General features: G+C 37.5%; 1 long non-coding RNA gene across 1 annotated transcript in view; it reads left to right on the top strand.

The window, feature by feature from the left end:
- The window catches only part of LOC121820779 (uncharacterized), a 281583-nt gene that overhangs the window by 74052 nt on the left and 190175 nt on the right, over nt 1-17356 (top strand). The gene's annotated exons all lie outside the window — the stretch shown is intronic.

Consider the following 17356-nt stretch of genomic DNA (forward strand, 5'->3'; position numbering starts at 1 on the left):
TAGCACTCATCATGTATTGAGTATTTAGTGTGAATAGTACAATAATGTCTATAATTACTGGAAAATTAAATCAATAAAATGGGCTTCCCATGTGGCTCAGAATCCTCTTGCTAATGCAGGAGAATCCAGTTCAATCCTTGGGTCAGGAAGATCTACTGGATGAGGAAATGGCAATGCACTCCAATATTCTTGCCTGGGAAATTCCATGGACCTAGCACGCTATAGTTCATAGGGCTACAATGAGTTGGACATAACTGAGCACGCATGCATGTAAATCAATAGAAATGATCTATGAAGTATTTCCAATATCTTTATTTCTTATTGCACTCTTAAAACAACATTCTAAACCATAGTACTCTTTCTAAAAATACTTGACAAAAAGAAAAGCATTCATTTGTTCATTTTGGAAGTTTAATTTTCTTTATAGAGAATTGTCACAGTTCCTTATGTTATAAAAAGTCAGGAAAATGTAGTTACACATCACTGAAAGTGAACAAAATAGCTTTTTAAATGTGTTTTAAATTTTTTTTAAATTACTGTAGGTTGCTTAAATATTAGTTGTATATGAACAAGTGGTTAGACACTTTAAATATTTACCAATTTATTTTGGGTACTTTATTTAGACAGAGAAATATTATTTTATAATGTCTGAAAATATTAACCAATTAATTTAAGATAATTTTATGAGATTTGACAAATAAAAATACTAAAATATAAACTATTATTCGTTAAAAAGTATAAGAAAAATGATTCTCTAACCAAATACTTTCTGAAGAAATGACTTGAAATTAATTGTAGCCTCAAAAATTGAAAAACAGTCTCATGATATGCAGAAATCACATATTTTATAAGACAGTGAATGGAAAGGTTTTTGTTTTCAACTAATCTGTGATTTTAATCAATTTGTTTTAGTGCAAGTCTTCTGGAGAAATTTTAGTCATAAAGTCTATACAGGGTGGTCACTCATTTTACCAGATGTTGATACATGGTCAAATGACTTTCATGTATTTATGGTTTCCAAAATGACTAGTGAAATGTAGACATAAAGACCTTGGAGGTGATGATGGGAGTCTTAATTCCCTTATCTGATGTGTTAGGCTTCTGGATGTCCCTGTATCATGTGATTACTTGGTTGCTGGGCAAAGAGGACGTCCATGTATGGAGAGAGGTTCCTTGAAGGAGAGGGTCTTCATCAACATTTCCTGCAGTGGTCCAATCAGGCCTGAATGGGGGATGAAGAGGAAACTGTCTTACATGCTTTATATAAAAGATTTTGATGCTGTGGTCTGTGGATTGTTTCCTGAAGGAGAACAGTAAAGTCAATTACAATAAAGCACTCAGGTGAACAAAAAAATAGGCTCTGCACAAGCTGCAGAACAGATATGGGTGTGCCAAATACTATCATATTATTTATATTCCAGATTCCTTTGGTGGAGACAGAGGTGTAGAGATGTTGTTGCTCAGTTGCTAAGTTATGTCTGACTCTTTGCCACCCTATAGACTACAGCATGCCAGACTCCTCTGTCCTCCACTATCTCCTGGAGTTTGCTCAAATTCATGTCCACTGAGTCAGTGATGCTATCTAACCATCTCATCCTTTGGCTCTCCCTTCTCTGTTTGCCTTCAGTCTTTCCCAGCATCAAAGTCTTTTCCAATGAATCGGCTCTTTGCATCAGGTGGCCAAAGTATTAAAGCTTCAGCTTCAGCCACAATCCTTCCAATGAATATTCAGGATGTAAAGATACTTAACTTGAAAAAGTGTGAGAAACAGAGGCAGAGAGAAAGAGTGAGACTTGAGAAATCTTTATAGACTATTATATTTAGTTCTCTCAGGCTCAATAACACCAAAACTAGGAAAGGACACTTGGGCAAATTCTGAGTCATAAAAATACTTGTGGCTGTACATTTCATATTACTAAATTAGAGCCTATTAGAGGTTTTATGACTAGTTCTTGGCAAAAAGATCAGAGAATGTCCTTTCATCTGCCAGTGCTAACTGAAAAGGCAGTAGATTTTTATAAGCAAAGGCAGCGGGCTGAGCATGTAAATTTCCTGAAGGGTGCGTTTGACATTTGCAAGTAAAACTCTGTTAGAAGCCTAGATGTGTCCAGTGAAAAACAATCTGTGAGCTGTGAAACTGCAAAACAATTTTGTGGATCATTTGGTCAAGTCATTTCTTGATCCAGTCTCCATCAGTAGTGCTATAATATTTATAAGATTACTCTATTGGGTGTTTTCTTTATTTTCTCTTCTTTGGATTGCTAATGAATTCAGATTTCCATAAAATAAAACTTTTGGTGGTAGGAATGTAATCATCATGGTTTTTATATTTATTACATTTTCTACTTAAAAAAAAAAACAAAACAACTTATGAGGGTAATGAATGCTTGATGTAGTAGTCAAGCAAATACAAGTGAATATAGACCACTGTCTCCTTTGCCAATCCTCTGCCAAATTTAACAGTATCCTTTCATACCTTTCTTTATGCATTACTTTGTAAAATTGGTGTGACATTCTTCTCATCCCTGTATACACTCCTTTTTGCAGCATGACTTTGTGGCTCCTCTCATCAAGAAGTCAAGTCCACTGCTTCACCCTTGAAGCTGGACTTGGCAGGAGTGAGTTCCCTTGATCACTGGGGCATGACTGACATGACACTGGGAGAGCAAAGGACAGAAACCATTTGCCTTTGGGGATTTTCTGAGCACCACATGAGTTTTATCACATGTATAGTTATGCATAGAGCTCCTCCAAACTATGAAGCAAGAATAGTACATAGAGAAAAGATTTATGGGGGAAAAAAGACCAAAAAAAGAGGAAAAAATGGATTTCTGAAGTCTTTGCTTAATGAGGTGGGTGTTTTATCATGTTGTGTGATCTTAGGGAATTTATATGCAGTATAATCTCTTAAATTTCTTTCTCTCTCTGTGCAAATATATACTTTACTTTTCAAACTGAAGTATAGTTGATTTATAAAGTTTTGTTAATTTCTGCTGTAGAGCAACATGATTCAGTTATACACACATATACATTATTTTCTGTATTCTTTTCCATTATGGTTTATCACCAGGTATTGAATATGGTTCCTGTGCTATACAGTAGGACCTTGTTGTTAATTCTATATGTAATTAATAGTTTGCATCTTCTAACCCTGAATTTCCAGTCCATCCCTCCCCGCTCGGCAACCCCAAGTCTGCTGTCTGTGTCTGTGAGTCTGCTTCTGTTTTGTAGATAACTTCATTTTTGTCATATTTTATATTCCACATAGAAGTGATAGCATATGATATGTAGCTTTCTCTTTCTGGCTTGCTTTACTGCGTATGACAATCTCTAGTTGCATCCATGTTGTTGCAAATGGCATTATTTTATTCTTTTTACAGCTGAGTAGTATTCCACTATAAACATGTACCAAATCATCTTTATCCATTCCTCTGTCAGTCAGTAGACATTTAGGTTATTTCTATGTCTTGGCTATTGTGAATAGTGTTGCTGTGAATATAGGGGGGTACGTATCTTTTCAAATTATGGTTTTGTCTGAACAAATGCCCAGCAATGGGATTGCTGGGTCACGTGCAACTCTTTTTTTTTTAGTTTTTTGAGGAATTTCCATACTATTTTCCATAGTGGCTACAGCAACTTATATTCCCACCAATAGCGTAGGATGGTTCCCTTTTCTCCACACCCTCTCTACCATTTGTTATCTATAGACTTTTTACTCATGGCCGAATGAGTGGTGTGAGGTGGTACCTCATTGCAGTTTTGATTTGCATTTCCTTAATAATTAGCAATGTTGGGCATCTTTTCATATGCCTGTTGGTCATCTGTATGTATTCTTTGGAGGAATGTCTATTTAGTTCTCCCCCCTATTTTCAATTCGGGTTTCTGTTTTTTGCTGTTGAGTTGTTTGAGCTGTTTGTATATTTTGGAAATTAAACCCTTGTCAGTCACATCATTTGTAAAAGTTTTCTTCCATTTCAGTAGGCTGTCTTTTCATTTTGTTTTCCTTTGCTGTGAAAAATTTTATAAGTCTGATTAGGTCTCATTTGTTTATTTTTGCTTCTATTTCTATTGCTTTGGGTGACTGACCTAAGAAAACATTGGTACAGTTCACGTCAGAGAATGTTTGCCTATGCTCTCTCCTATTATGTCTAATGTTAAAGTCTTTTGTGCTTTACCTTTTAAAAATTTGTCATGCTTTTACTTTTAAGAGCGCAAACATATGAGAATACATGACCTTCCTTTATTAAAAAAGATTTTAATACCTTTAATCTAGATGAAAAGACAACGGCATTATAGCTGTCATCTCACACCTTTCTATACTCTATTCTCAGTTTCAGCCAGTGTATTTTCTCCTCCCAGGTTCCTGACATTCCCATATTTGCTCGGTCTTCCTGTTCTGTAGGGATAACGTAGGAGAGTGTTCTACTAAGTTAATTTACACTACTGTGATAGGAATTTATAGGATTATCTTTCTGATGTGGGTAACCTGAAGAGAGACTAATCAGAGTTTATCACAAAAGCTTGAATTGATAATGGTGGAATTTTAGGCCAGAAATATCTGAAAGTTGAAAGTTTACACACAACCTCTTCCATCTCAACCAGCCTATCCCTAATACATTCTCAGAAATATACTTTCTCAGGAGCAGGTATTTACTGCTTTTCTTTACCTCAGGATTCAACTGGATATAACCAGAGATAGAATACTTTTCCATCTTATCAACAGAGGTGATACAAGAGTAGAAAGAATCATAGTAGGGTACTCGTGATTAGAATCAGGATGCTGATTACCAAACATAGTCAAAAGATTTTTTTTTTGTAAGTGGCAAGAGAGAAAAAACCATGTGACTCAGCTAAAGCTATGTACTGTACAAATCTCTTCATACACTGAAGCTTCCCTGGTGACGTAGATGGTAAAGAATCTGTCTGCAATGCTGGAGACTTGGGTCCCATCCTTGGGTCAGGAAGATCCCCTGGAGAAGGGAATGGCTACCCACTCCCTTATTCTTGCCTGGAGAATCCCATGGCCAGAGGAGCTTGGAGAGCTACAGACCATAGGGTCTGCAAAGAATTGGACATAACTGAGTGACTAACACTTTCACTGAAACATTAGGACTAATCAGGTCATTTTTTAAGATGTATGAAAAATTACAAGTGTCAACTCCTCGTAATCTGTTCCTATCCCTTCTGGAAACTTTTACCATCAACTTTCCTTTTCTCTTTTTCTTCAACTTTTCCTTCTCTACATCTTTTTTCTACTACTATGCTTTTTCTCTCTGATCAGTGCTTTTAGTAACCTCTTTAATTCTTTCTTCACCCCCAAGTCATGAATATACATGGAATTAATTTTTATATGTTGTGTGAAATAAGGATCATTTCACATTTTTGATATAGATGTTTATTTGCTCCAACATCATTTATTGAAAACAATATATTAATACTTTCCCCTACTTGTTATGAATCTAATGTCCGTATAAGCATCTCTTAGTCTTGTAATTCTTCTCTACTTGTTAGCTTTCTGATACCATCAGGGAGATTTACTTGGGGGTTGTCATCAATGTTCTCAAATTAAATAGCTCTTTTTAATATTTGCAACTCAAAAAAAAAAAATCGTTCCCAGTCTCTGCTGAAATTTTTGATAGTATCTATTATCTCCCTGAAAATAACAAGCAGAATTATTCTAAAGCTGTGTTTGGCAACCATATTTAGAAGCATTATACGACTATTTCTGTATCTGTTTCTGTTGGTTCTCACCTGCGTTACCTCATCTCCCCATACGTATGATTAATTTTTATTATCTGCTAGACTTTGACAAATTTCCTGTTTGAGGTCTAGGATAGTGTCATCATTCTCCAGAGAGGTTTGCTTCTGTCAGGTTCCTGAGAAATTTGAAACCTGGCTTCACTGAAATCCAATATCAGGTGTTGATCTGATTTGAATCTGGGTTGGTTGCTCTATAAGGACCGTTCTGCCCCTACTTGACCCTTATTCCTGGGGCATCCTGCCCAATCAGTGAGTTTGTAGGAACCATGCCCTTGGTGAGCCCTGTGCTCTTTCCAGAGAAATGGCATTCTTCTACAACACCAACTTAAAAAAAGTAAACCTTTATGTGAAAATCCCAAATATAAAATAGATAGAAGCAACAGTGCTCTGGTTGAAACTAGACAGTAGGGCCTGGGACATGAAATTGCATCTTCTTAGTCTTATTGTGTCTCCTAAGGTAGTTCCCAAAGTACCTCCAATGAATTCACCTCTTTTAAATATCTTTTTAAAAACCATGAAATTTTAGGGGGGAAAAAAAGCACTCTGATCTATTTTATAAAGCTGGGTGTGGTGGGCTCAAGAAAAGGCCTAAGCCATGCGTACAAGGCCCTGACATCTAATTGGCTTTATTTACATCTGTAGTCACAGGCTGCACCCTTAAACTCAGGCTTTTATGAATAAAATTTGAGCAAAAAGTAACAATAGACACTGAAGGTGCAGTTGGCTCAATACAAACCAGAAGTAGTCAAATGACTCTAAACCTCATGTCCTTTATAGATGGACAGAATATTTCAGTTTTTATTTATTCATTTATGAAATACTTTTGAAGTACTTACAATGTTCTAGACTTTGAAGATATGATAAAAAGTGTACAGTTGTTTCTGATCTTCTAGCCTTCTACTTAGTTATACATGAAGGGTTTTTTTTTTGTATTATGCTTTAATGTTATGTGCAAACACCAGTCTCTCAGTAAGTCTATATTTTTATCTCTTCAGTAACACCTACACTTAAATTTCCCCTTTTTCCGCTTTTTAAAAATCCAGATTCTTTATTCACCTCTCTTATCAATGATACCACTTCCTTTGAAACCCCCTTGGACAGAAGCACTATCATAGCGTCTAGAATCTCGGACAGATTCTATCATAGTGTCTTCTTTTGGGCCTGGGCGACTATGTCTGCTTTCTTTGCTCACTCACAAATTCCTCTTGACCGTGCCCTTAGTTCAAAAGCCTACTCCACTGAAAGCCACACAACCTAATTGTACCATTCTTTTTACCATAAAATGCGTGCAACAGCAATTTCACACACCATGTAATATATTTAAGTAATATATTATGACTTGAAACTGAGTTTTCCCCCTTTTATCACCACTTGTTATTGGCCCAGCTCAACGTTGGGCTTTCCCTGGGGCTCAGTGGTAAAGAATCCACCGGCAGTGCATGAGACATGGAGACACGGGTTTGATCCTTGGGTGGAGAAGATCTCCTGGAGAAGGGAATGGCTACCCTCTCCAGCATTCTTGCCTGAGAATCCCCTGGATATGAAGAGCTTGGCAGGCTATAGTCCACAGGGTCACAAAGAGTTGGACGCAACTGAGCAACTAACACTCACTATAGTTGATTAATAATGCTGTGTTAACTTCAGGTGTACAGCAAAGAGATTCAGTTATACATGTATCTACTCTTTTTCTAATTCTTTCTCCATTTAAGTTATTATAGAATATTGAACAGAGTTTCTTGTGCTATACAGTAGGTTTTTGTTGGATATCTATTTTAAGTACAGCAGAGTGTACCATGTGAGTCCTCAAATCCCAATCTATTTCCTGTACTCCCCCCTGACCACCGGTGTGAGTGTGTTTTGTAAATAAGTTCATTTGTATCATTTTAGTTCCTTTATTCTTTCTCAGCAGCTTTTGTTCCTATTCCCGTTAGAGACTACCCGGAAGTTTTCACTCTACACAAAGCCTCAGCAAACGACCCAGGTTCCTATTTCACTGACAAAAAAAACACTATCAAGTAAAAATGTTCTTGGTTCCAACCTGGATCTTCACCCACCTTTTTCTTTCACTGAAATGGAATAAAAATTTCTTCTGAATCACCAGAGTAATTCTTCTGCTTATATTTTGATCCATTTCCTCCTACATCCTTAGAGTTTTTCTTTTATCAGTCAGCTTCATTCTTTACATATCCATTTATTTCCCTCTCTTTACGTAAGTTCCAAATACTCAACCCACAAAGATGTTTGTTATTTCCCCTTTCTGAAAAACTCTGTACCACCCAACTTTCTCCTTCTCTTCACTACTATTCTCTTTCCTACCCAGTTTATTAAAATAAGCCTTACTTGCCTCTTCTGCTCCTTTACCTTTCATACATTTTTACCCACTCAAATTTGACTTTTGCCTCTTTTGATCCAACATTCTTAAAGGTCAACAGTGAAAAATCCTATTTCCCAAATCCAATGCCTTTTTTTTTTGCTTTCCTCATTCTTTGAATCTGGTTATGGTATTTAACAATATTGACCACTTCTTCTTTCCTGAAAGTCTGTTCTCCTTCAGCTTTAAGATAAATTCACTTTCCTTTTATTCTCTTCCTGTCTCCTTGATCATCTCTCTCAACCTCCTCTTTCCACATCTCAAGTTGCTGTTTATCAGAATTCCAACTTCTGTTCTCTTCCTGCTCTTCACTCTTTCTTGGAGTGTTTCCAAACATTCTCTTTTCAGCTCTTTCCTATATGCCTTAGAGCAGCAGTCCCCAGCCTCCAGGATCTTTATGATCAGAGGTAGAACTAAGTTAATAATAATAGAAATAAAGTGTATAATAAATGTGATGCACTTGAATCATCCTGAAACCATCTCCTACCCTGCTTCAGTCCATGGAAAAATTGTCTTCCACAAAACCAGTTCTTGGTGCCAAAAAGGTTGGGGACCACTGCCTTAAAGCCTGTCTCTGCTTCTTTTTATCTACAGCTCATTTCTAATTGCATAGTGGAAATCTTTCCATTGCCTTACTCCTGCAGATAGATATACCTCTAGTCTAACTAGAACTCTTCTAAACTCTCCTCCATTCTTACACTCCAATGAAACCTTAAAAGTCCTGTTTCTCATCTTAGACTCTTTCTCTGTTACTAATCACCTCATTATCTCCATTATCTAAGTGGAGATGATGGAGATTTTTTTTGCCTGGAATCACCCTCATTCCTCTTCTTTCCTCATTCCATTAAGTCAATAGGTCAGATCCTCTCCATTTGTCTTCAAAGCATTTTTTTTTTAATCAGATGTGGCTCTCTGCTTCCCCTTTGGACCACTCTTCATCAAGGCATCCCTGACTCCTTCATTTACCTTGATGAGTCCTGGCTTTCTTCACTCCAGAGCTCTCTTACTCCTTCCTTCTCTCAAGTTGTATTTTTATACTATCTGACCCAAATAACACTCAGTTACTGGGTCTTTCAAGGAATATATAACTAAATAAAAAGTGATTCCCTTCCACTAATTAAATGAGCTGTTAGTGTGCACATGACACTTGCATATCAGAATCTCTGAAATTACTGTAGGGTTCATTAAGGATGCTTCAGGGTCTGCAAGACGGACTTCCCTGGTGGCTCAGACGGTAAAGCGTCTGCCTGCAACGTGGGAGATCCGGGTTCAATCCCTGGGTCGGGAAGATCTCCTGGAGAAGGAAATGGCAACCCATTCCAGTATTCTTGCCTGGATAATCCCATGGATGGAGGAGCCTGGTAGTCTGCAGTCCATGGGGTTGCAAAGAGTCAGACACGACTGAGTGAATTCACTTTCACTTTCTTTCAAGGTCTATAAGATATAAAATGAGGATGCTTTAATATGAATCAATGAAGCTCTGAAGTCATGTTTTCTGCTTTATTGTGACTATTTATCAGTACTCTCTTCCATCAGAATTTTCCCAGTCATTTATTATAAGAGCGGGGAAAAAGCAGGGGAACCCTGCCCACCACCAACTAGATAGTCAAGAGCTAACTATTTTGAATTGTTTCTGTTAGAATATTTGTTTAATTGTTTCTTTAAAATATTTGTTCTCTTCTCCATGGTTTCAGTTCAGTTCAGTTCAGTCGCTCAGTCATGTCCGACTCTTTCTGACCCCATGAATCGTAGCACGCCAGGCCTCCCTGTCCATCACCAACTCCTGGAGTTCACTCAGACTCACGTCCATCGAGTCAGTGATGCCATCCAGCCATCTCATCCTCTGTCGTCCCCTTCTCCTCCTGCCCCTAATCCCTCCCAGCATCAGAGTCTTTTCCAGCGAGTCAACTCTTCGCATGAGGTGGCCGAAGTACTGGAGTTTCAGCTTTAGCGTCATTCCCTCCAAAGAACACCCAGGGCTGATCTCCTTCAGAATGGACTGGTTGGATCTCCTTGCAGTCCAAGGGACTCTCAAGAGTCTTCTCCAACACCATAGTTCAAAAGCATCAATTTTTAGGTGCTCAGCCTTCTTCACAGTCCAACTCTCACATCCATACATGACCACAGGAAAAACCATAGCCTTGACTAGACGGACCTTAGTCGGCAAAGTAATGTCTCTGCTTTTGAATATGCTGAGACTTTTAAAATTGTATCCTTGCTCAAGAAAGCTTTAGAAAGTAAGGTGTATGAATCAAGAAGATGAAACTTAGTTTTCCTATTTGTTAGAAATTCTGATTGAACCACATGATTGAGTAGAGGGTACAATACATAAACCAAAGGACTTGAGATTTTAAGCAGAGACTAATTATATATAGATTCATTTGTGTCAATGACTGAAAGTTGACAGTTGTGATTCTAGTTCTTTGACTTTAACATAATTTTCATAGATTAAGCAAAGCTCTGGTGGTGCTGAATTTTTCTAAAAGTCTACTTCTGATGTAAAAAAAAAAACAAAACGCTGAATGCTTAATAATACATGAATTAAGTGTGGAATCCAAATAAAATTCAGTGCTCTTTTTTTTTTTTTTTTTACTCTGAATTATCTGTTCTCAGGTAACAGCATTCTACACTATTGCATCAACTTAGATCACAATATAATTAGGGCAAAGAGAATAATGAAAGGGTTTTATTTTGAATGAGATTTCATATCTAGATCTGGAACTATCAACTCAGTTATATCTGTTAAGTGTGTGTGTGTGTGTGTGTGTGTGTTGTAAGGTAGGTACAGCTTCCCAGGTGGGTCTAGTGGTAAAGAATCTGCTTGCCAGTGCAAGAGTCCCAGGCAGGAGACTCAGGTTCAATAACTGGGTGGGGAAGATACCCTGAAGGAAGAAATGGCAACCCACTCCAGTATTGTTGTTTGGAAAATCCCATGGACAAAGGAGTCTGCCAGGCTACAGTCCATGGAGTCACAAAAAGTCTGACGCAATTGAGTGCACACATACCCACCCCCACCCCCCATCCACACACCTCAGATTTATGAATGTGGAAGTCATTTGAAATGAATTTTTAAATACAAGTAAGGATTTTCACAATGCTTTGAAATTTTGAACTGGCCGTATAGGACTATAAAGTAAACAAATGATGCCTTCTCTAAAATATATGTTTGACATTAGGAAAGAAGTAATATCTGGACATTCCATGCACTACCACCAGTGTGTTGAGCTCAAAATCAGGTCATTTAGTTTCTCTTCTATTAAATGTCATGATGAAAATGTGGTGCAGCATTGACCTTACAGAAGGTTTAAATACTATTCCTGTGGTAAAATTAAATAAACCCCTCTTGTTTCAAATGGGTTTCAGAATGTACATTAGCCAGTTTTAAGATCCAGTGACTAATACGTATTAATTTGTGTCTTCCAGTGACAGTGTTAGTCATTGTGTCTTTGAATGTGTCAAGATACATAAAGCAGCTGTAGAATTTTTTAAAAACCAAATGTGGCAATGTTTTTATTCAGTGGCAATATAGTATGTGAGACAAAGATGTTTGTAATTTCATATTTTGTATGATTCATCTAATTTTTCAGAAGACTGAACCCAGTACAAATAGCAAATCATTTTCTGCTGTTTAAGCTTTTTTTTTAAAATTAGATAATGGAGCTGAATTGCTTTTTTATCAATTATATTTGAGGTGGCAGCCACTTTAGAAAATGACTAAATTATACGAGACAATTTCAATTTCATGTGATCCATTGAAGACAAAATTGTCTAAAGATATTTCACACTCAAGTATTCTGACAGTGGTATGATAGTATATGAGTTTTAGAAAGTAACACAAACTAAAAATTGCTGATAAGGGCAGTAATATTTGAAATAGAATTGAAAACTATCCTTTTATGAAAGTAATATATTATACAAACGTATTTAATACATATATTTGTCATAGGTTACCTCTTGGAGAAAGGGTGACTACTTTGGCTCAACTGAGACATTATGCTGGCCCTAGAAAATAGCTTGAGCCAGGAAATATATAATGAGATAATATTTTTATGGGCTGATATAATTATTTTAGTGAACCTTTAAGACTTAATTAAACTTCTGAAAATCTTTTCATATATTCCTAAGAAGTGAAAGTTAAAGATCGGCCAACGTATATAACCCTCTAATTAAAAAGAAATGCATTCTTTTGTGGCCTTTGTTAAACATAAATATTGTTTCTCTGCATGAAGTGCTTTGAGCTCACTTTTGAAATGCTTTTTTGTGGTTTTCATAAGAACTTTTGAGGATCATTACTTTTCCTTCCCAATCCTTCAAGTTTGAATAATTTAATCCCCAGCAAGGGAAAATTTATTTATTAAAACTGAAATAGGGATTAAGAAATTTAGTCACAACCAATGAGTCTTTTGATGGAGAAAAATCTGACGGGAAATTCACCATTAATTTTTAGACTAGTCAAGTCATAACTCTTATACTCATGGGAATTCCATTCTTGCCCTTAAGGACTTTTTACCCATCCGATAACATGTCTTCATTTAGCATTGTTAGTCTGGATTGGGTTCTTCTTAAATGCCACTCCAATTTTAGTCTATCTAAATGAACAACTGGCTCTATATCCTTTTCGTTACCATAAAGAACATTTATTCCTTCTCTTTCTGAAATGCTGAGCAGATGATGAGTGAAGGGTCATCCAAAATCTTCATAAACTGGAAGCAGTTTTTTCTTTTTTCACATCCTTACTGTGGTCCACACTCAAAGTGATATTATTTGAGTCCTCAGGGTTTGGAAGCTGAACGGCCAACCTAGTATTTTAGACCATCCCTGAGATACTTTGCTCAGAAAAGTGGAACAAAGGGAGGTAGATTTCTGCTTCCTTGAATGGAATTGGTACTCACAGTGTTTCTAACTAATGCAAAAACACTTTGAGTTGAAATTAAATGATGTTTTCATGGTTATTTATCTAAATGCTGAACTGCACAAACCTAAAATGTCAATCACCCAGGATGAAAAATTGATTGTTTATTATTTTGTATTTTATGGGCCTTTGAAAAATTAATTTTTTAAATTGAGGTTTGGCTGTTGTAACATATTATACAATATTATATTAGTTATAGGTATACAGTGTAGTGATTCACAATTTTTAAAGGTTATACTCCATTTATAGTTATTATAAAATATTAGCTATATTCCTTTAGGGATGCTTTAAATCAAAGAATTTGGAATTCTTAAAGAACACCAAAAGTTGAGTCCTTTTGGAAATTTTTCTGATGTTTGGAAAAAACTAGCTATCTTTCTTAAGTTGGAGAATGTTTTTCTGTTGCCTGGAGGGCTTTACCTATGCTATTCCCTTGATGTAGAATGATGCTACCTTTCACCTCCATCACCCAATTAATTTTTTGACACTTAAGATTCACCTTATATATTGCTACCTTGAGGTTGCTAACTCATGACCCCTCAGCCTAAGTCCTGATTCTTGTTATATGCTCTTGTAGATCTTTGCAAACATTACTTGAGGCCCTTACCACAAGTAGTACTTAGCCATTTCTTTTGTATAAGTGATTAGTTTTAATGTCTTCCCCAATAAGCTCTAAAGTTCTATCTGATTTGCTAATTCCACACAGTTCCAACTTCCTAGTAGATTACTTTGTATATATTGCAGATACTCAATGCATATTTGTGACTAAAATGTAAGAACAAATATAGGGATGAAATACTTTCCCCTAAAATTAATGTGTGCTTTCCTGATTGTAAATTATACATTTCTAATGGCTAATTTTCTCCAGATTTCTCTATACTCAAGCATCGATTTGTTCTAATCCATGAAAACCACACTTCAGGTGTTTCAGTGACTTCAAGTTCAGTTCAGTTCAGTTGCTCAGTCGTGTCCGACTCTTTGCGACCCCATGGATCGCAGCACGCCAGGCCTCCCTGTCCATCACCAACTCCCGGAGTTTACTCAGACTCATGTCCATTGCATCAGTGATGTCATCCAGCCATCTCATCCTCTGTCATCCCCTTCTCCTCCGGTCCCCAATCCCTCCCAGCATCAGAGTCTTTTCCAATGAGCCAACTCTTCACATGAGGTGGCCAAAGTACTGGAGTTTCAGCTTTAGCGTCATTCCCTCCAAAGAAATCCCAGGGCTGATCTCCTTTAGGATGGACTGGTTGAATCTCCTTGCAGTCCAAGGGACTCTCAAGAGTCTTCTCCAACACCACAGTTCAAAAGCATCAATTCTTTGGTGCTCAGCTTTCTTCACAGTCCAACTCTCACATCCATATATGACCACAGGAAAAACCATAACCTTGACTAGATGGATCTTAGTCGGCCAAATTTAGTATAGCTTATATATTATTTTAACCTCTTAAACTCCAATATAGCTTTGCATACGTTAAACTCCCAGCGACATCTGTTTTCAAAATTTAGATGCCTTCTTTTAAAATTGAAATATAGCTGATTAACAATATTGTGTTAGTTTCAGGTGCACAGCAAAGTATCAACATAATTTTTAACACTGGCCTCTGTTGCATGACTGACTGCACCTCTCCTTTTTTGGTGATTCTTATCTACTCATATTAGAAGCTATCTTAGGTTAGATTTTTCATTCTAAGTAAGGGATTGGGGAAAATAGGATAGAGAGAGGGGAAGGAGTCAAGCAAGGGTAAAATTTTAGGCAAAGTACCCTAGAGAGTAGCTTAGTCTTATCCCAAGAGAAACTTTATGGTATGACTTACATATGAGAGTTGTTCTTTCATTGCTCCTACACTGGGCAGTCATGGGCTAACAATGGTTAGCCAGGACTTTGGCTTTCTATCCTTGCAGGAAAAACAGCTCTAGTAGCTAGGAGACTGGGGGGACTCTAGTATATGGGCTCTAGAAGAAAGAGAACACAAAGATGGTAAGGCTGCAAAGAAACACAAGAAAAGACTGAAAGGAATCTGGGAAGAGTGCCAACAGTATCTGTTATGGAGAAAATACCAGAAGCATCATCCCTATCAAAGCAAACTATTTCTGTGCTCAATTGTGTATTCTGTAATTTTGGATCCACCTATTCAGGGCTTCCCTGGTGGTTCAGTGGTAGAGAATCCACCTGCCGATGCAGGAATGCAGGTTTGATCCCTGGGTTGGGAAGGTTTCCTGGAGAAGGAAATGGTAACTCACTCCAGTATTCTTGTCTGGGAAATCCCATGGACAGAGGAGCCTGGTGGGCTTCAGTCCATGGGGTTGCAAAAGAGTCAGATACAACTTAGCAACTAAACAAAAACAACCATCTCTTCAAAAAAGACATGCAAATCTACTTGTCCTTCCCTGAACATTATCAGGCGGCTGTGCAGTGCTGGAGTGGCGAGTTGCAGAGAGAAGATACTCTATATCCAAGATCAGTAGCAGCAGCCATGAGGAGATACCCCATGTCCAAGGTTATGTCAGGTCCATGAATCAAGGCAAATTGGAAGTGATCAAACAGGAGATGACAAGAGTGAATGCTGACATTTTAGGAATCAGTGATCTAAAATGGACTGGAATGGGTGAATTTAACTCAGATGACCATTATATCTACTACTGTGGGCAAGAATACCTTAGAAGAAATGGAGTAGCCATTATAGTCAACAAAAAAGTCCAAAATGCAGTACTAGGATGCAGTCTCAAAATGGACAGAATGATCTCTTCATTTCAAAGGCAAACCATTCAATATCATGGTAATCCAAGTCTATGCCCCAACCGATAATGTTGAAGAAGCTGAAGTTCAATGCTTCTATGAAGACCTACAATACCTTTTAGAACTAACACCCAAAAAAGATGTCCTTTTCATTATAGGGGACTGGAATGCAAAAAGGAAGTCAAGAAACACCTGGAGTAACAGGCAAATTTGGCCTTGGAGTACAGAATGAAACAGGGCAAAGGCTAACAAGAGTTTGCCAAGAGAACATCCTGGTCATAGCCAACACCCTCTTCCAAAAACATAAGAAAAGACTACACATGGACATCACCAGATGGCCAACATTGAAATCAGATTGATTATATCCTTTGCAGCCAAAGATTCAGAAGCTCTATACAGTCAGCAAAAACAAGACTGGCAGCAGACTGTGGAACTCCTTAGTGCCAAATTCAGACTTAAATTGAAGAAAGTAGGGAAAATCACTAGACCATTCAAGTATGACCTAAATCAAATCCCTTACAATTATACAGTGGAAGTGAGAAATAGATTTAAGGGACTAAATCTGATAGAGAGAATGCCTGATGAACTATGGACAGAGGTTCATGAGATAGTACAGCAGACAGGGAGCAAGACCATCCCCAAGAAAAAGAAATGCAAAAAAGTAAAATGGCTGTCTGAGTAGGCCTTACAAATAGCTGTGAAAAGAAAAGAAGCCAAAAGCAAAGGAGAAAAGCAAAGATATAAGCATCTGAATGCAGAGTTCCAAAGAATAGCAAGGAGAGATAAAAAGCCTTCCTCAGCGATCAATGCCAATCAAAAAATGGGCCAAAGAACTAAATAGACATTTCTCCAAAGAAGACATACAGATGGCTAACAAACACATGAAAAGATGCTCAACATCACTCATTATTAGAGAAATGCAAATCAAAACCACAATGAGGTACCACTTCACACCAGTCAGAATGGCTGCTATCCAAAAATCTGTAAGCAATAAATGCTGGAGAGGGTGTGGAGAAAAGGGAACCCTCTTACACTGTTGGTGGGAATACAAACTAGTACAGCCACTTTGGAGAACAGTGTGGAGATTCCTTAAAAAATTGCAAATAGAACTGCCTTATGACCCAGCAAGCCCACTGCTGGGCATACACACCGAGGAAACCAGAATTGAAAGAGACACGTGTACCCCAGTGCTCATCGCAGCACTGTTTATAATAGCCAGGACATGGAAACAACCTAGATGTCCATCAGCAGATGAATGGATAAGAAAGCTGTGGTACATATACACAATGGAATATTACTCAGCCATTAAAAAGAATTCATTTGAATCAGTTCTGATGAGATGGATGAAACTGGAGCCGATTATACAGAGTGAAGTAAGCCAGAAAGAAAAACACCAATACAGTATACTAACACATATATATGGAATTTAGAAAGATGGCAATGACGCCCCTGTATGCAAGACAGCAAAAGAGACACAGATGTGTATAACGGACTTTTGGACTCAGAGGGAGAGGGAGAGGGTGGGATGATTTGGGAGAATGGCATTGTAACATGTATACTATCATGTAAGAAT

Source organism: Ovis aries, chromosome 12 (genome assembly GCF_016772045.2).
Source record: "Ovis aries strain OAR_USU_Benz2616 breed Rambouillet chromosome 12, ARS-UI_Ramb_v3.0, whole genome shotgun sequence".
NCBI lineage: Eukaryota > Metazoa > Chordata > Mammalia > Artiodactyla > Bovidae > Ovis > Ovis aries.